Below are 21,435 nucleotides of genomic sequence, written 5' to 3'. Positions count from 1 at the left end.
AGTTTTGATATTTCTGTAACAACTGTAATGTAATTTTTTCTGTTCGTGATAGAAAAATATTTTCAACTTCTATTTTTGATAATGGAATTGTGTCGTGTGGATCATGACGATCAAAAACTTGATTTAGCGTGTATTTTAAATCATTTATTGGTGGTCCTAATAAATTTATTTTGTCAGTTAAATTTTCTTTTCTATCATTGGAAAGGTGTTTTTTTTTGTGTGGTTGCTGTTTGATTGTTTTTTGTTGAGTAATATTTTTTATCCAATGTGAATAAGGAATTGGTTTGAATGTGGATGTTCCTAATAGATCTACTTCATAGTGGTTATTTTGACAATTTGAATAGAGTGGGAAATGTTGTAAGTTATTTATTTGTGACTGATCTATATCAGTTTTTACTGCGTATTTGCATTCTAATCCTGGTGATGTTTCATTTTTTGCAAGATAGAATTTAATACTTTGTGGTATTTCAACTGTAGTTTTTTGTGTAAGTAGTTCAGGTGGTGTATTTCTACTTAAGGTATCTGGTAGTGCAAGATTTTTTCCTGCTGTCCAAACTATATGTAAGTTTGGGAATTTCGATAAAATTATTTGAAATTTATAAAATCTATGGTTTGGGTTTGATTTCTGTGTAAAGATAAATATTATATGTTTATGATCTGTAAATAGAACTGTTGGATGTTTTGATCTAAGTATTAGAAATTCATATTCCGTAAGTGTGTATATTATAGCTGTGTATTCTCTCATGAGAGTAGAGAGTCGTAGTTCAGCTTGTGTAAATAAGCAAGAATTTGCTGATATAAGATTCATTTTGTTTGTTCCACTGTGTTTGTAGTAATGCTGAGCCGATGCCAAAGTTTGAAGCATCGCACATTGCATAAAATGGTTGATTCGGATCAGGGATTGTATTTGATATTTGTTCTGTTAACAATTTTTTTATTTCTTCGAATCTTGTTTGATGTTCGGTGGTCCATTCGAAGTTATTTTGTTGTCTAAGGATTTTATAAAAAGGTCTTAAGTATAATTGCATTTTGTATACATATTTTCTTAAGAAACTTAACATTCCAAGGAATTCTTGGATTTTCTTTTTATTTGCGGGTGGTTGAAGTTTCTGAATCGCGTGTATTCATGATTTCAACGGAGTTATAGTGTTACTTTCGATAATGTGGCCGAGAAATTTTAAGCGTGTTAAAAAAAATGTGACTTGTCTGGGGCTGCTTTCATGTTTTCATTTTTGAGTATTTGATGATACTGTTCTAAAATTGTAAACATTTCGTCTTTTGTTTGTGATTGCTTGAAAACATCATCTAAGTATGTGATTGCATGCTTTTTGAGTATGAGTGGTCTGAAAGTTTACTCATAAAAGCTGAAAAAGTTGCTGGTCCTATACGAAATCTATTGAGTTCGTATTGTTGTATTCCAATTACGAATTGTGTTAATCGTCGTGACTGTTCATCTAGTGGCAATTGATTGCATGCACTATTCATATCTGCGGTTGTGAAGTATTTACCATTTATTTTGATTAAAATTACTTGAATAGGTTCAACGGGCCAATTACATTTAGTTTCGTCAATTAGTGAATTGAGGTATCTAGCATCTAGAACTATTTTTAGTGATTCTCCTTTAGCTAAGATGATAACTGGGTTGATAAAGGTGTTACCTTTTGGTTGTTCTTCTTGGTTTACTGGTGATATAATTTCATATTGTTCTAAAATGTCAAGTAGTCTGTTTACTTTATCTGGTAAATGTAACGGTACTTTACTTGCTCGTTGTTTTTTGAAAACTGCATCAGGTTTTAAAGGTAAATGTAGTGGTGAACTAATTTTTCCAACATCGAATTTGGATGTTGCATGAACTGTTGGAAACTTTAATAACAGTTCGGCTAATTTGTCGAATTCTTTTTGTGTTATTTGGGAATGTTCAAAATAAAACATTGTTAGAAACTTTTGTATAATGTGATATTTTAAACGTTGGTTTAAAATATGGCGTTTTTGTGAAGTAATCAGTGTTTCCTTTTTCGTTACTTATTATGTTGTTTATTGATAATTCTTCATCAAGAAATGTGGATTGACATATGTCTAGTAATTGTAATATATTATTGACTCGATATACTACTTCATTTGTTCTTTTGTGGGTGAAGTTGTAGCATTTGTTTCACAGTATCCTAAGAGTCCAAAGGGTAGTGTTATCTGGTATGGTGAATTGTTATAAACGTGTAATGAAATAATATCTGAGTTTGAATGTTTCATATTTTTTATGGATGAGATTGTGATTCTAAAAAATTCATGGATTGGTTTAAATTCAAGGTCTGACATAATAAAATGTTATTTGTTTTGGTTCTTATTGTACTGGTGGACCTGTTTAATTGAAAAGTAGTATACATTTCCTGATAGTGGTTTCAGGTATTTTTGTTCCTGATTGTAAATAGGGTAAAATTTGGAGAAAAATGTTGGTTGTTGTATAATCTTTGAAAGAACGTTAAGGATGTGTTTTTTGTCCTTGTGTATTTATCTTTTATATGGAGTTTGCTATTCAAAATGTTGATTGTGGGAATATACTTGATTATAAATGGTATGCCAATGATATTGCGTTTTATGTCTGTAATGTGAAATGTTTGCTTAAAAGGTTTATTTAGTATTTTATTTTGTTCCATTGTTCTTGTGGGAACAAAAAAAAATTGGATTTTTCCGTCATTTACTAATGTTGACCCTTGTGCTGATGCTAATTTACTGGCGGTCTTTATAGGTGTTAGGATTGGGTGTAACGATTTGATTTCATTCCAAGTAGGGATGTTAATAATATTTGATTCTGCTCCTGAATCAATTAAAAAATCTATTTCAAGATCGGGTGGTTGAAATTTTTTACTTCTTGGGCTTTCTCAGAGAAATGGGATTGTCCAAATTTTTTATTTTGTTCTTTTTGTTGGCTGCTCTTGGCTGTTCTTTTTGTATATTTTGGTAAATGTGATTTGCACTTGAGCGTTGCTTTTCGTTATTGACTAGTGTATTTATTTCGTTTACATTCTGTTCAATTGATACATTGTTTCTTATGGGTCTAGTATAGTAGTCTTAAAGGAGTTCCGATTGATTTTCGTAAATATGTGAACTAAAAGGTTGTTCCTATATGATGGGTTCGTAGTCGTTTTCGACTGTGATCATATTAACTGAAATAGTGTTATTTGTGTCACTTTCGCTATCTGTTGATTCACAATTAATGTGGTTTAATTGTAGTTCGGTACTTTCTGTGTTGTCAATACCAGGGGGATCTGAAGTTGTGCCTTCAGTTGCTTGTACCTGATTAAATTTTCGCTGATGTTTCGGTTTGTTACTTCTATATTTGTGTTGGGAATCAGGGTAACGATTGTTGTTTCGATAAGGGGATTGAGAATAATTTCTTTGATTATTATAATTGGGATTCCTATTTTGTGAGTTGTTTCGTGACCTATTATAGTAATTGTTATTGTTTCCTTGATAATTAGATCCGTTATAGGAATTGTTTCTTGATCTGTTGTTTTGGTAACGTTGGTTTCTGTTATTTGAATAACTTCTATTTCTGTTATTCGAGTAGTTTCATTTTCTATTGTATGATGAACTATCGTTTGAATAGTGTCTATTCCTAGAATTTGAATGGGAACTGGTATCAGAAGTTTCTCTTCTGTTTGAATTTGATCGTGAATAAATGTTTCTATACTGGTTATTTTGGCTATTTGGTCGACTTTATCTGTTTTGTGAGAAATTTCGTGAATTTCTTTGTTCTGGTGATCTACCTCTATAATTAGAGTTATAGAGTGATTGGTTTCTTGAGTAATTTGAATTAGTTGGGAGTGGTTTACCAGAGCTGTTTTTACTAAGTATATTTTTGTTTGGTAAATTTTCATCCTTTTTCATGTATTGGTAGAATGATTTATTTGGTTCTTTGTACATTTGTGGTTTATTTTGATTATGTTGTTTGATCCTGTTCTTTTTGTCTGCATTCGGCAATGCTGTGTCCGTATCATTGACATTAATCACACCATTTCTTGAAAGACGGTTTACCTTTGAAATTTGGATTCTTCTCATATATGTTCAAAATTTCAGGGATTTTTTCAATTAGGTCTACATCTGAATCGTGTATGTTGTTTGTTTGTGTGGTATTTGTTTCGATTCTATTAACGTATTGTAGTTTAAGATTTTCTGTTTCTTCAAGTTTCATTGTGATTTCTGCTTGTTCTAATTTGTCAACTAGTTTTCTGAAATCCAAATCTGGTTCTCGAATTGATGAGGGGTGTTTTTATAATCATGAGTGTTTAGTGAATATGCTTTTCGAACTAGTGTTTCGATTCTAACTGCCAATTGTCTAATTGTTTCATTTGGTAGTCTGCGAATTTCATTGCATAAAACTTTTTGGTGTTGTTTATTTCTTTCAGAATCAAACATTTTTGAGAATTCTTGTGTGAATCTTTTCCAATTTGTTTTTATATATATTGGCAGAACTGAAAACCATTTTTGAGCTGCGCCATTAAGTGTTGTTTGGATTAACGCTGTGCGTCTATGTATCCAGTTTTGATGCAGTGGTGTATTAATTGGTTCAGGTCCGATATTTAAAATTAAATTTGCTGTGACTGCATTTAAATAGTCTTCTACAGAATATGCAGGTTCTGTGCCTGTGAATACCATCAGTGGTTTATTTGATGTTATTGATGATCCACCCATGAGGTATGGATTCATAGTCATCTGTAGTGATTCTTCGGCATTTGGCATTTGTGAAAATTTTGTCAGTTGATTTTTTGTTATTTCATGTTGTTGTTAATAAAATGGTAGTGGTATTTCGTTTTGCATTTGTGTTGGTTGATAATAATCAGTATTTGCTGGATTTTGTGAATAAAAATTATTATTTTGAGGTTCGTAATTTGGTCTAGGTTGTCGCATATGTTGTTCTCGTGTATTTGGTTCAAAAACATCTGGTTGATTTACGTGATAAGACTGGTGTCTTTGGTTTTGAGAATTTTGTTGATGGTTTTGGTCATGAAAATTGTCATCATCTGATGAATGATAATTAGGTGTATAGTATGGTGTTTTTTGTTTGTATTGATATGGTGGTTTTTTCTTAATTTTATTTTGTTGAAAAAAAGGATAGTTTTCACTTGGGTCTGTTGGAATACGTGGGTTATCATTAAAATTTACAAAATTTGATGTGTATTGTTGGGGATTTTGTCGTAGTGAAAATGAACGATTATGCTGATTTGTACGAGGGGGTTTAGAGGTTTGCGATCTATTTACATAGTTATAATTGTGTTCTGCAAAATTACTTCTGGTGAATATTCTTTGTTTTTGTGGTGGTTTCGTCTCTGGTCTAAATGTTTGGTAACCCATATGTGAATCTTTTGGAGCAACCGAGGGGGTAACTGTAGATTGTAATGTGACTTGGGGTAACATTGAAGTCTGTGGTTGTGGCGTTGTAAGATTTGGATATATTGGTGAAAAACTCTGTTGTGTGGCTCTTACAATGGTTTCAACTATTTCTTCATTTATAAAATGTGATGGTGTTTGAATATCTTGTTGTGTAAGATTTCTTGTTCCATTTAAGTTTTCTTGTTGTACAAGAGTTGAATTTAAACTATTATTTTGTTGTCTACTAGGTAAAAATGAATTATAGTTTAAACGTGTTGCATCTATTTTCAGTGGTATTATTTTATATAGTCTTTGTGAATAGTTATTGTACTGATTGCTTGACTTGAGATGTCTATTGGAAAATTCAGAAATAACGGATGAGACCATTTAGGGTCCCAAACGTAATCTGATTGTTCGGCAATGATAGAGTCGTCTTTTGTATTCTGGGGTCTAAAATTTTTTCTTGCTTGTGCAATTAAATCTATATTGTGGGTAAAATAGTCTATTATAAACACTGCTAAGATTTTTCGTAAATTGTGTCTAACATTTGGTGAAATTTCGTTATTTGAAAAATTTTCACGGATTGTGTTCAAAAATGCTGAGAATGCGGTAATTTCATTTCTGAAATTTGTGTGTCTTGATGTTTGAACCGGTGATGTGCTTTCGGTTTCTTTCTTTTCTAGTATAGATAAATAATTATATATTATTGCAAAAACATCGTTAGTGAAAATTGAATTTGCTCTTTGTGAATTTTGATGTTGTATGCTTTTAATGTATTCTGTGAATACTTTTGAAAGTTTTATATCGACATCATCTGTTTGGATAACATATTTGCCATGAAAAATTCTTTTTGATTTGAGTTCTATAGTGTAAATTCCATATTGTTGTGTTAAGTTACATATTCCTTTTATGTAATGGTCGACAATTTGTCTTTTGATTTTTGTTTCTGCGAATTTTGCGAATTTTATTTTGTTGAAAAAATGGATAGTTTTCACTTGGGTCTGTTGGAATACGTGGGTTATCATTCAAATTTACAAAATTTGATGTGTATTGTTGGGGATTTTGTCGTTGTGAAAATGAACGACTATGCTGATTTGTACGAGGTGGTTTAGATGTTTGCGATCTATTTACATAGTTATAATTGTGTTCTGCAAAATTACTTCTGGTGAATATTCTTTGTTTTTGTGGTGGTTTCGTCTCTGGTCTAAATGTTTGGTAATCCATTGTGAATCTTTTGGAGCAACCGAGGGTTTAACTGTAGATTGTAATGTGACTTGGGGTAACATTCAAGTCTATGGCTGTGGCGTTGTAAGATTTGGATGTTTTGGTGAAAAACTCTGTTGTGTGGCTCTTACAATGGTTTCAACTATTTCTTCATTTATAAAATGTGATGGTGTTTGAATATCTTGTTGTGTAAGATTTCTTGTTCCATTTAAGTTTTCTTGTTGTACAAGAGTTGAATTTAAACTATTATTTTGTTGTCTACTAGGTAAAAATGAATTATAGTTTAAACGTGTTGCATCTATTTTCAGTGGTATTATTTTATATAGTCTTTGTGAATAGTTATTGTACTGATTGCTTGACTTGAGATGTCTATTGGAATATTCAGAAATAATGGATGAGACCATTCAGGATCCCAAACGTAATCTGATTGTTCGGCAATGATAGTGTCGTCTTTTGTATTCTGGGGTCTACAATTTTTTCTTGCTTGTGCAATTAAATCTATATTGTGGGTAAATTAGTCTATTATAAGCCATGCTAAGATTTTTCGTAAATCGTGTTTAACATTTGGTGAAATTTCGTTATTTGAAAAATTTTTACGGATTGTGTTCAAAAATGCTGAGAATGCGGTAATTTCATTTCTGACATTTGTGTGTCTTGATGTTTGAACCGGTGATGTGCTTTCGGTTTCTTTCTTTTCTAGCATAGATAAATAATTATATATTATTGCAAAAACCTTGTTAGTGAAAATTGAATTTGCTCTTTGTGAATTTTGATGTTATATGTTTTTATTGTATTCTGTGAATACTTTTGAAAATTTTATATCGACATCATCTGTTTGGATAACATATTTGCCATGAAAAATTCTTTTTGATTTGAGTTCTAGGGTGTAAATTCCATATTGTTGTGGTAAGTTACATATTCCTTTTATGTAATGGTCGACAATTTGTCTTTTGATTTTTGTTTCTGCGAATTCTGCTTTACATGGGTTAATTCCTTGTTCAAATAAATTTGCGATTAGGTTATGACAAAATTGTGTTTGTCCTCTGTCGTCAGTGAGTAAAATGATGATAAATGGGAAAACCGAGTCTTCATCTGGACTTTCTTCACTTGTGCTTATACTCATTTTTTCGTTTTTTGACTGTCAGTGCGTAATGTTCAATGTGTCTGATTGGTTGGTTCCAACTGTATAAACGTACTAGTTTATTTTTGTATATCTTTTCTATTCTTCTTTTTCCTTGTTTTGATGAATGTGATTAGCTTCTGAATCGGAAAAATATAATTGATCATGAACTGGGTAATTTTTATTTACTGTGTCTTTTAGCTTGTAGAGTGCATCTAAATCGCTGACTTCTGATTTGGAGACTGCGTTTCTACGCTTTGAAAATCTTTTTCGTGTAATTTGTCTTTGCTTGCTTAAAATTTTTCTTTTTATTGTTTGACGTTTTGTGCGAACAAATCCGATTGTTTGTTTATGCGGTGTAATCACAAGATCGTATGTTTCGTTATTTATTTTACAATTGTGTAGTACGATTGTTTGTTTATTTCCTAATTTGTTCAATGACATGAGGTTTAAGATGAGGGGTTCTAGGTTGTAATTATTGATTTTAAAATCCTAGACTGTTAATCCTTACGATTTTTTGGTAAGCCTAACTTGGGTCTTTTATGTAGGGTTGGAGAGAAAAGTATATATCGATTCCGAAGAATGATTTTTACTTCCTCGTGGCTATTCTAAGTTAATGTGTTAACTTACTTAATCTTACTTAGGAGTAGTGATTGTGTTCAAGGGTTGGAGAATAGTTAATCGATCCACAAGGTTCAGGTTTAATTAGAACACAGGTAGTTTGTTAGATACTATTTTAATATTTACTAAGATTTAAGATTTAGCCTGGGTCAGGTAAGAGGGGGTATTAAGTGAAGGATGAATAACCGAAGTTCTTCACTGTTTAGCTTAATTTGAACGGTTAATGTGATTGAAAAATTTCTATTAGTCCTGGGCCTTTGAAAGGGTTGGATAGTGAATCGACGTTTGAGGTCGTTAGGCACTAGCTAAGTGGGTGGGGGAGAACAAAATTGTTCTTTTTGATCCAAGGATAGGCCTTGATGATCAAGTTTTAAATTTAATTAAATAGAAAATGATTTAAGATCCAAGGATGAGCCTTGATGATCTGATTTTAAATTTAAGTGAATTTAAGTTTAAAATGATTTAAATTTGTGTAGAGAAAAGATTTAGTGTTTTTATGATATTAGTGAGCTTATGAATGCTGTTATGTTTAGGTGATGAAGCTGGAACAACAGGATGATTTATGATTACTTAACCATTTATTGTCATGCTACTAATTTTTGTTTTGTTTTTCAATAAATATTTTCCAAACATGTTTTATATAATACTGCAGAATTTAGGAAAACGATCTGAGATGAGTGTTTGATGATATTAGTGGTTTAAATGTTTGGTATTATGTTTAGGCGACGAAGCGGGGGATGCCAGAATGATTTATCTTTACTAACAATTTATGATCATGTCAACTAATTTTTACTTTTTCTTTTAATAAATATATTTTTCAGATATCTTTTTCAACTTTACTGCAGATTTAGAGGGAACGATTTGAGATGTTTTAATAAATCGTTATTCTACAACAGTAAGTAGGATTTAGCGCCTGTAATAATCATTGAAGATTTTTCTTCAAGGATTCTATGTTTGCAAATGAAAATCTAAATTCTTTGCTATTAAAGCCCTAAATATAAAAGTTTGGTCTGGCTTTCGCTGTACGACCATGAAACTTAATGATAAGTTTCTTCGTAGTCGTAGATCATCTCTTGTCCGAGATCTTCTTCCAATGCCTAGTAGTTCTATTATTGTGCGGAATAGCGGTTCTGATCTATTGAGTCGTAGAGACATTGCAATTAGATTATTATCGTGTAACATTTTTGAAAATGTTTTTGTCTAATTCTAATCTATCTGTTAGTTCTAAGCTAATTGTTTTTTGAGGTCTTGATTGAGACTTATGGTCGCACCAGATGAGTTATGTTATCGTTCGAGGTGTAACTCAAAGAGTAATTTCGGATAGGTTACACCGCCTGTTCGTCACGGTATCTTATTTTCGGCCGGATAGATTCGTGCAACTTCTTAGTCTAATACCGATCATAATCTTTCCCTTATATCTACTAGTCTCAGGATGTTTAACTAGTCTCTGCTAGGCTCAATAGATCTAGAGTATACTGGCTTATTGCTATTGCTAAAGTTCTCTGCGAGAGGTAACTAATTTCTAATATAAATTCAAATCTCTCTGGCGCTGAAATTACAAGTAATTTCAGCACTTACAAATAAGTGGATTGTTAGTTAGATGGATCGTGATTTGTTAATATTAAATATTTTATAGAGATAAAATATCCAATGTATAACCAAAGAATAAATATAGTTTATATCTGGTTCCAAAAGACTGAATGCGCGACTTCACAAAAGACTGACGGCGCGACTTAAGAAAAGACTGACGGCGCGACTTAAGAAAAAACTGACAGCGCGACTTAAGAAAAGACTGACGGCGGACTTCAGAAAAAAGTTAGGCGGCGCGACATGAGAAAAAACTGACGGCGCGACTTAAGAAAATACTGACGGCGCGACTTAAGAAATAGTTGACGGCACGACTTAAGAAAAGACTGACGGCGCGACTTTTAAGAAAAGACTGACTGCGCGACTTAAGAAAAGATTGACGGCGCGACCTGAGAAAAGACTTAAGCGGCGTGATTTAAGAAAAGACTGAATGCGCGACTTAACAAAAGAATTAAGCAGCGCGACTTAAGAAAAGATTTCAGCGGCGAGAATTAAGAAAAGACTGACGGCACGACTTAAGCAAAAACTGACGGCGCGACTTAAGAAAAGATTGACGGCGCGACTTAAGAAAAGACTTACGGCGCGATTTAAAAAAAGACTGACTGTGCGACTTCAGAAAAGACTGACGGCGCGACTTAAGAAAAGACTGACGGCGCGACTCAAGAAAAGACTGACAGCGCGACTTAACAAAAGACTGACGGCGGACTAAAGAAAAAATTTAGGCGGCGCAACTTAAGAAAAGACTGACGGCGCGACTTAAGAAAAGAATTAGGCAGCGCGACTTAAGGAAAGACTTCAGCGGCGCCAATTAAGAAAAGAATGACGGCACGACTTAAGCAAAGACTGAATGCGCGACTTCAGAAAAGACTGACGCGCGACTTAAGAAAAGACTGACGGCGCGACTTAAGAAAAGACTGACAGCGTGACTTAAGAAAAGACTGACCGCGGACTTAAGAAAAATTTTAGGCGGCGCGACTTAAGAAAAATGGACGGCGCGACATGAGAAAAGACTGACGGCGCGACTTAAGAAAAGACTCAAACAGCGCGACGTAAGGAAAGACCTCAGCGGCCCGACTTAAGAAAGGACTTAAGCGGCGCGACTTAAGAAAAATCTGACAGTGCGACTTAAGCAAAGACTGACGGCGCGACTTAAGAAAAGTTTGACGGCGCGACTTAAGAAAAGACTGACGGCGCGACTTAAAAAAAGACTGACTGCGCGACTTCAGAAAAGACTGACGGCGCGACTTAAGAAAAGACTGACGGCGCGACTCAAGAAAAGACTGACAGCGCGACTTAAGAAAAGACTGACGGCGGACTCAAGAAAAAATTTAGGCGGCGCGACTTAAGAAAAAAGGGACGGCGCGACATGAGAAAAGACTGAGGCGCGACTTAAGAAAAGAATAAAGCAGCGCGACTTAAGAAAAGACTTCAGCGGCGCCAATTAAGAAAAGAATGACGGCACGACTTAAGCAAAGACTGAATGCGCGACTTCAGAAAAGACTGACGCGCGACTTAAGAAAAGACTGACAGCGCGACTTAAGAAAAGACTGACGGCGGACTTAAGAAAAAATTTAGGCGGCGCGACTTAAGAAAAATGGACGGCGCGACATGAGGAAAGACTGACGGCGCGACTTAAGAAAGTACTGAATGCGCGAATTAAGAATAGACTGACGGCGCGACTTAAGAAAAAATTTAAACAGCGCGACTTAAGGAAAGACTTGAGCGGCACGACTTAAGAAAGGACTTAAGCGGCGCGACTTAAGAAAAGACTCAAACAGCGCGACGTAAGGAAAGACCTCAGCGGCCCGACTTAAGAAAGGACTTAAGCGGCGCGACTTAAGAAAAATCTGACAGTGCGACTTAAGCAAAGACTGACGGCGCGACTTAAGAAAAGTTTGACGGCGCGACTTAAGAAAAGACTGACGGCGCGACTTAAAAAAAGACTGACTGCGCGACTTCAGAAAAGACTGACGGCGCGACTTAAGAAAAGACTGACGGCGCGACTCAAGAAAAGACTGACAGCGCGACTTAAGAAAAGACTGACGGCGGACTCAAGAAAAAATTTAGGCGGCGCGACTTAAGAAAAAAGGGACGGCGCGACATGAGAAAAGACTGAGGCGCGACTTAAGAAAAGAATAAAGCAGCGCGACTTAAGAAAAGACTTCAGCGGCGCCAATTAAGAAAAGAATGACGGCACGACTTAAGCAAAGACTGAATGCGCGACTTCAGAAAAGACTGACGCGCGACTTAAGAAAAGACTGACAGCGCGACTTAAGAAAAGACTGACGGCGGACTTTAAGAAAAAATTTAGGCGGCGCGACTTAAGAAAAATGGACGGCGCGACATGAGGAAAGACTGACGGCGCGACTTAAGAAAGTACTGAATGCGCGAATTAAGAATAGACTGACGGCGCGACTTAAGAAAAAATTTAAACAGCGCGACTTAAGGAAAGACTTGAGCGGCACGACTTAAGAAAGGACTTAAGCGGCGCGACTTAAGAAAAATCTGACGGCGCGACTTAAGTAAATACTGACGGCGCGACTTAAGAAAAGGTTGACGGCGAGACTTCAGAAAAGACTGATGGCGCGACTTAAGAAAAAAGTTATGCGCGACATAAGAAAAGATTGACGGCGCGACCTGAGAAAAGACTGACGGCGCGACTTAAGAAAATACTGACAGCGCGACTTAAAAAACGACTTGAGCCGCAAGACATAAGAGAATACTTGAGGCGCGACATAAGAAAATACTTAAGCTTCGCGACTTAAGAGCATATTTGAGCGGCGCGACTTAAGAAAAGACTGACGGCGCGACTTGAGAAAAGACTTAAGCCGTGCGATTTAAGAAAATACTGAATGCGCGACTCAAGAAAAGACTGACAGCGTGACATAAGAAAAGACTTAAGCGTGAAGATTTAAGAAAACACTTGAGGCGCGACATAAGAAAAGACTTAAGCGGTGCGACTTAAGAGTAGATTTATACGGCGCGACATAAGAAAAGACTGACGGCGCGACTTAAGAAAATATTGACGGCGCGACTTAGGAAAAGACTGACGGCGCGACCTAAGAAAATACTGACTGCGCGACTTGAAAAAAGATTGACGACGCGATTTAAGAAAAGACTGACGGCGCGACTTAAGAAAAGGCTGAAGGCGCGACTTAAGAAAAGATTGACGGCTCGACCTTAGAAAAGACTGATGGCGCGACTTCAGAAAAGACTGACGGCGCGACTTGAGAAAAGACTGACGGCGCGACTTAAGAAAAGACTGACGTCACAACTTAAGAAAACACTGATGGCGCGACTTAAGAAAAGACTGACTGCGCGACTTCAGAAAAAGCAGACGGCGCGACTTAAGAAGAGACTGACGGCGCGACTTAAGAAAAGACTGACGGCGCGACTTAAAAAAAGACTGATGGCTCGACATAAGAAACGACTGACGGCGCGACTAAAGAAAAGATTTAAGCAGCGTGACTTAAGAAAAGATTTCAGCGGCGCGACTTAAGAAAGGACTTAAGCGGCGCGACTTAAGAAAAGTCTGACGACGCGAATTGAGAAAAGACTGACTGCGCGACTTCAGAAAAAGCAGACGGCGCGACTTAAGAAAAGACTGACGGCGCGACTTAAGAAAAGACTTACAGTGCGACTTAAGTAAAGACTTAAACAGTAAACATCGCGATTTAAGGAAAGACTTCAGCGGCACGACTTAAGAAAGGACTTAAGCGGTGCGACTTAAGAAAAATCTGACGGCGCGACTTTAGCAAAGACTGACGGCGCGACTTAAGAAAAGGTTGACGGCGCGACTTAAGAAGAGACTGACGGCGCGACTTAAGAAAAGACTTACAGTGCGACTTAAGTAAAGACTTCAGCGGCACGACTTGAGAAAAGACTTAAGCGGCGTGATTTAAGAAAATACTGAATGTGCGACTCAATAAAATACTGACAGCGTGACATAAGAAGAGACTTAAGCGTTAAGATTTAAGAAAATACTTGAGGCGCGACATAAGAAAAGACTTAAGCGGCGCGACTTAAGAGTAGAGTTAAGCGGCGCGACATAAGAAAAGACTAACGGCGCGACTTAAGAAAAGATTGACGGCGCGACTTAGGAAAAGACTGACGGCGCGACCTAAGAAAAGACCGACTGCGCGACTTCAAAAGAAAACTGACGGCGCGACTTAAGAAAGGACTGACGGCGCGACTTAAGAAAAGGCTGAATGCTCGACTCAAGAAAAGATTGACGGCTCGATCTTAGAAAAGACTGATGTCGCGACTTAAGAAAAGACTGACGGCGCGACTTGAGAAAAGATTGACGGCGCGACTTAAGAAAAGACTGACGCCACGACTTAAGAAAACACTGATGGCGCGACTTAAGAAACGACTGACGGCGCGACTTAAGAAAAGACTTAAGCAAGGCGACTTAAGAAAAGATTTCAGCGGCGCAACTTAAGAAAGGACTTAAGCGGCGCGACTTAAGGAAAGTCTGACGACGCGAATTAAGAAAAGACTGATGGCGCGACTTAAGAAAAGACTGACTGCGCAACTTCAGAAAAAGCAGACGGTGCGACTTAAGAAGAGACTGACTGACTTAAGTCGCACTGTAAGAAGAGACTTACAGTTCGACTTAAGTAAAGACTGACGGCGCGACTTAGAAAAAAATTTAGGCGGCGCGACTTAAGAAAAGATTGACGGTGCGACCTGAGAAAAGACTGACGGCGCGAATAAAGAAAATACTGAATGCGCGACCTAAGAAAAAACTTACGGCTTGACATAAAAAAAAACTTAAGCGGCAAAACTTAAGAAAATATTTGAGGCGCGACATAAGAAAAGACTTAAGCGGCGCGATTCAAGAGAAGACTGAATGCGCGACTTTAGAAAAGACTGACAGCGTGACATAAGAAAAAACTTAAGCGGCAAGACTTAAGAAACTACTTGAGGCGCGACATAAGAAAAGACTTAAGCAGCGCGACTTAAGAAAAACTGACAGCGTGACATAAGAAAAAACTTAAGCGGCGCGACATAAGAAAAGACTGACGGCGCAGTTTCAGAAACGACTGACGTCGCGACTTAAGAAAGACTGACGGCGCGACTTAAGAAAAGATTGAAGGCGCGACTTAAGGAAAGATTGATGGCTCGACCTTAGAAAAGACTGATGGCGCGACTTAAGAAAAGACTGACGGCGCGACTTGAGAAAAGACTGACGGCGCGACTTAAGAAAAGACTGACATAGCGACTTAAGAAAACACTGATGGCGCGACTTAAGAAAAGACTGACGGCGCGACTTAAGAAAAGACTTAAGCGGCAAAACTTAAGAAAATATTTGAGGCGCGACATAAGAAAAGACTTAAGCGGCGCGATTCAAGAGAAGACTGAATGCGCGACTTTAGAAAAGACTGACAGCGTGACATAAGAAAAAACTTAAGCGGCAAGACTTAAGAAACTACTTGAGGCGCGACATAAGAAAAGACTTAAGCAGCGCGACCTAAGAAAAAACTGACGGCTTGACATAAGAAAAGACTTAAGCGGCAAAACTTAAGAAAATATTTGAGGCGCGACATAAGAAAAGACTTAAGCGGCGCGATTCAAGAGAAGACTGAATGCGCGACTTTAGAAAAGACTGACAGCGTGACATAAGAAAAAACTTTAGCGGCAAGACTTAAGAAACTACTTGAGGCGCGACATAAGAAAAGACTTGAGCAGCGCGACTTAAGAAAAACTGACAGCGTGACATAAGAAAAAACTTAAGCGGCGCGACATAAGAAAAGACTGACGGCGCAATTTCAGAAACGACTGACGTCGCGACTTAAGAAAGACTGACGGCGCGACTTAAGAAAAGATTGAAGGCGCGACTTAAGGAAAGATTGATGGCTCGACCTTAGAAAAGACTGATGGCGCGACTTAAGAAAAGACTGACGGCGCGACTTGAGAAAAGACTGACGGCGCGACTTAAGAAAAGACTGACGTAGCGACTTAAGAAAACACTGATGGCGCGACTTAAGAAAAGACTGACGGCGCGACTTAAGAAAAGACTTAAACAGCGCGACTTAAGAAAAACTGACAGCGTGACATAAGAAAAAACTTAAGCGGCGCGACATAAGAAAAGACTGACGGCGCGACTTAAGAAAAGATTGACGGCGCGACTTAGGAAAAGACTGACGGCGCGACCTAAGAAAAGACCGACTGCGCGACTTCAAAAAAGACTGACGGCGCGACTTAAGAAAAGGCTGAAGGCGCGACTTAAGAAAAGATTGACGGCTCGACCTTAGAAAAGACTGATGGCGCGACTTAAGAAAAAACTGACGGCGCGACTTGAGAAAAGAGTGACGGCGCGACTCAAGAAAAGACTGACGTCACGACTTAAGAAAACACTGATGGCGCGACTTAAGAAACGACTGACGGCGCGACTTAAGAAAAGACTTAAGCAGCGCGACTTAAGAAAATATTTCAGCGGCGCGACATAAGAAAGCACTTAAGCGGCGCGACTTAAGAAATTTCTGACGACGCGAATTAAAAAAAACTGACGGCGCGACTTAAAAAAAGACTGATGGCGCGACTTAAGAAAATACTGACTGCGCGACTTCAGAAAAAGCTGACGGCGTGACTTAAGAAGAGACTGACAGCGCGACTTAAGAAATGACTTACAGTGCGACTTAAGTAAAGACTTAAACAGCGCGACTTGAGAAAAGACTTCAGCGGCACGATTTAAGAAAGGACTTAAGCGGCGCGACTTAAGAAAAATCTGACGGTGCGACTTAAGCAAAGACTGACGGCGCGACTTAAGGAAAGGTTGACGGCGCGACTTAAGAAAAGACTGATGGCGCGACCTAAGAAAAGAATGATGCGCGACTTAAGAGAAGATTGACGGCGCGACCTGAGAAAAGACTGACGGCGCGAATTAAGAAAATACTGACAGCGCGACTTAAAAAACGACTTAAGCCGCAAGACTTAAGAAAATACTTGAGGCGCGACATAAGAAAACACTTAAGCTTCGCGACTTAAGAGTAGATTTAAGCGGCGCGACCTAAGAAAAGACTGACGGCGCGACTTGAGAAAAGACTTAAGCGGCGTGATTTAAGAAAATACTGAATGCGCGACTCAAGAAAAGGTTGACAGCGTGACATAAGAAAAGACTTAAGCGGCAAGATTTAAGAAAATACTTGAGGCGCGACATAAGAAAAGACTTGAGCGGCGCGACTTAACAGTAGATTTAAGCGGCGCGACATAAGAAAGACTGACGGCGCGACTTAAGAAAAGATTGACGGCGCGACTTAGGAAAAAACTGACGGCGCGACCTAAGAAAAGACCGACTGCGCGACTTCAAAAAAGACTGACGGCGCGACTTAAGAAAAGACTGACTGCGCGACTTAAGAAAAGGCTGAAGGCTCGACTTAAGAACAGATTGAGGGCTCGACCATAGAAAAGACTGATGGCGCGACTTAAGAAAAGACTGACGGCGCGACTTGAGAAAAGACTGACGGCGCGACTTAAGAAAAGACTGACGTCACGATTTGAGAAAACACTGATGGCGCGACTTAAGAAACGACTGACAGAGCGACTTAAGAAAAGACTTAAGCAGCGCGACTTAAGAAAAAATTTCAGCGGCGCGACTTAAGAAAGGACTTAAGCGGCGCGACTTAAGAAAAGTCTGACGACGCGAATTAAGAAAAGACTGACGGCGCGACTTAAGAAAAGACTGATGGCGCGACTTAAGAAAAGACTGACTGCGCGACTCCAGAAAAAGCAGACGGCGCGACTTAAGAAGAGACTTACAGTGCGACTTATGTAAAGACTTAAACAGCGCGACTCAAGGAAAGACTTCAGCGGCACGACTTAAGAAAGGACTTAAGCGGCGCGACTTAAGAAAAGACTGATGGCGCGACTTGAGAAAAGACTTAAGCGGCGTGATTTAAGAAAATACTGAATGCGCGACTCAAGCGAAAAGACTTAAGCGGCAAGATTGAAGAAAATACTTGAGGCGCAACATAAGAAAAGACTTGAGCGGCGCGGCTTAAGAGTAGATATAAGCGGCGCGACATAAGAAAAGACTGACGGCGCGACTTAAGAAAAGATTGACGGCGCGACTTAGGAAAAGACTGATGGCGCGACTTAAGAAAAGACTGACGGCGCGACTTGAGAAAAGACTGACGTCACGACTTCAGAAAAAGCAGACGGCGCGACTTAAGAAGAGACTTACAGTGCGACTTAAGTAAAGACTTAAACAGCGCGACTTAAGGAAAGACTTCAGCGGCACGACTTAAGAAAGGACTTAAGCGGCGCGACTTAAGAAAACACTGATGGCGCGACTTAAGAAACGACTGACAGAGCGACTTAAGAAAAGACTTAAGCAGCGCGACTTAAGAAAATATTTCAGCGGCGCGACTTAAGAAAGGACTTAAGACGCGCGACTTAAGAAAAGTCTGACGACGCGAATTAAGAAAAGACTGACGGCGCGACTTAAGAAAAGACTGATGGCGCGACTTAAGAAAAGACTGACTGCGCGACTTCAGAAAAAGCAGACGGCGCGACTTAACAAGAGACTTACAGTGCGACTTAAGTAAAGACTTAAACAGCGCGACTTAAGGAAAGACTTCAGCGGCACGAGTTAAGAAAGGATTTAAGCGGCGCGACTTAAGAAAAGACTGATGGCGCGACTTGAGAAAAGACTTAAGCTGCGTGATTTAAGAAAATACTGAATGCGCGACTCAAGAAAAGACTGACAGCGTGACATAAGAAGAGACTTCAGCGGCACGATATAAGAAAATACTTGAGGCGCGACATAAGAAAAGACTTAAGCGGCGCGACTTAAGAGTAGAGTTAAGCGGCGCGACATAAGAAAAAACTAACGGCGCGACTTAAGAAACGACTGACAGAGCGACTTAAGAAAAGACTTAAGCAGCGCGACTTAAGAAAAAATTTCAGCGGCGCGACTTAAGAAAGGACTTAAGCGGCGCGACTTAAGAAAAGTCTGACGACGCGAATTAAGAAAAGACTGACGGCGCGACTTAAGAAAAGACTGATGGCGCGACCTAAGAAAAGACTGACTGCGCGACTTCAGAAAAAGCAGACGGCGCGACTTAAGAAGAGACTTACAGTGCGACTTAAGTAAAGACTTAAACAGCGTGACTTAAGGAAAGACTTCAGCGGCACGACTTAAGAAAGGACTTAAGCGGCGCGACTTAAGAAAAGACTGATGGCGCGACTTGAGAAAAGACTTAAGCGGCGTGATTTAAGAAAATACTGAATGCGCGACTCAAGCGAAAATACTTAAGCGGCAAGATTTAAGAAAATACTTGAGGCGCAACATAAGAAAAGACTTGAGCGGCGCGACTTAAGAGTAGATTTAAGCGGCGCGACATAAGAAAAGACTGACGGCGCGACTTAAGAAAAGATTGACGGCGCGACTTAGGAAAAGACTGATGGCGCGACTTAAGAAAAGACTGACGGCGCGACTTGAGAAAAGACTGACGTCACGACTTCAGAAAAAGCAGACGGCGCGACTTAAGAAAAGGCTGAAGGCTGGACTTAAGAAAAGATTGACGACTCGACCATAGAAAAGACTGATGGCGCGACTTAAGAAAAGACTGACGGCGCGACTTGAGAAAAGACTGGCGGCGCGACTTGAGAAAAGACTTAAGCTGCGTGATTTAAGAAAATACTGAATGCGCGACTCAAGAAAAGACTGACAGCGTGACATAAGAAGAGACTTCAGCGGCACGATATAAGAAAATACTTGAGGCGCGACATAGGAAAAGACTTAAGCGGCGCGACTTAAGAAAAGACTGATGGAGCGACTTGAGACAAGACTTAAGCTGCGTGATTTAAGAAAATACTGAATGCGCGACTCAAGAAAAGACTGACAGCGTGACATAAGAAGAGACTTCAGCGGCACGATATAAGAAAATACTTCAGGCGCGACATAAGAAAAGACTTAAGCGGCGCGACTTAAGAGTAGAGTTAAGCGGCGCGACATAAGAAAAAACTAACGGCGCGACTTAAGAAAAGATTGACGGCGCGACTTAGGAAAAGATTGACGGCGCGACCTAAGAAAAGACCGACTGCGCGACTTCAAAAAAAAACTGACGGCGCGACTTAAGAAAAGACCGACTGCGCGACTTAAGAAAAGGCTGAAGGCTCGACTTAAGAAAAGATTGACGACTCGACCATAGAAAAGACTGATGGCGCGACTTAAGAAAAGACTGACGGCGCGACTTGAGAAAAGACTGGCGGCGCGACTTAAGATAAGACTGACGTCACGATTTGAGAAAACACTGATGGCGCGACTTAAGAAACGACTGACAGAGCGACTTAAGAAAAGACTTAAGCAGCGCGACTTAAGAAAAGATTTCAGCGGCGCGACTTAAGAAAGGACTTAAGCGGCGCGACTTAAGAAAAGTCTGACGACGCGAATTAAGAAAAGACTGACGGCGCGACTTAAGAAAAGACTGATGGCGCGACTTAAGAAAAGACTGACTGTGCGACTTCAGAAAAAGCAGACGGCGCGACTTAAGAAGAGACTTACAGTGCGACTTAAGTAAAGACTTAAACAGCGCGACTTAAGGAAAGACTTCAGCGGCACGACTTAAGAAAGGACTTAAGCGGCGCCACTTAAGAAAAGACTGATGGCGCGACTTGAGAAAAGACTTAAGCTGCGTGATTTAAGAAAATACTGAATGCGCGACTCAAGAAAAGACTGACAGTGTGACATAAGAAAAAACTTGAGCGGCAAGATAAAAGAAAATACTTGAGGCGCGACATAAGAAAAGACTTAAGTGGCGCGACTTAAGAGTAGAGTTAAGCGGCGCGACATAAGAAAAGACTAACGGCGCGGCTTAAGAAAAGATAAACGGCGCGACTTAGGAAAAGACTGACGGCGCGACCTAAGAAAAGACCGACTGCGCGACTTCAAAAGAAAACTGACGGCGCGACTTAAGAAAAGACCGACTGCGCGACTTAAGAAAAGGCTGAAGGCTCGACTTAAGAAAAGATTGACGACTCGACCATAGAAAAGACTGATGGCGCGACTTAAGAAAAGACTGACGGCGCGACTTGAGAAAAGACTGGCGGCGCGACTTAAGATAAGACTGACGTCACGATTTGAGAAAACACTGATGGCGCGACTTAAGAAACGACTGACAGAGCGACTTAAGAAAAGACTTAAGCAGCGCGACTTAAGAAAAGATTTCAGCGGCGCGACTTAAGAAAGGACTTAAGCGGCGCGACTTAAGAAAAGTCTGACGACGCGAATTAAGAAAAGACTGACGGCGCGACTTAAGAAAAGACTGATGGCGCGACTTAAGAAAAGACTGACTGTGCGACTTCAGAAAAAGCAGACGGCGCGACTTAAGAAGAGACTTACAGTGCGACTTAAGTAAAGACTTAAACAGCGCGACTTAAGGAAAGACTTCAGCGGCACGACTTAAGAAAGGACTTAAGCGGCGCCACTTAAGAAAAGACTGATGGCGCGACTTGAGAAAAGACTTAAGCTGCGTGATTTAAGAAAATACTGAATGCGCGACTCAAGAAAA

This window comes from Symsagittifera roscoffensis, chromosome 2 (assembly GCF_963678635.1).
Source record: "Symsagittifera roscoffensis chromosome 2, txSymRosc1.1, whole genome shotgun sequence".
NCBI classification, from domain to species: Eukaryota; Metazoa; Xenacoelomorpha; order Acoela; family Convolutidae; genus Symsagittifera; species Symsagittifera roscoffensis.
The sequence above is the reverse complement of the archived record's forward strand: the minus strand, read 5'-3'. Positions refer to the sequence as shown.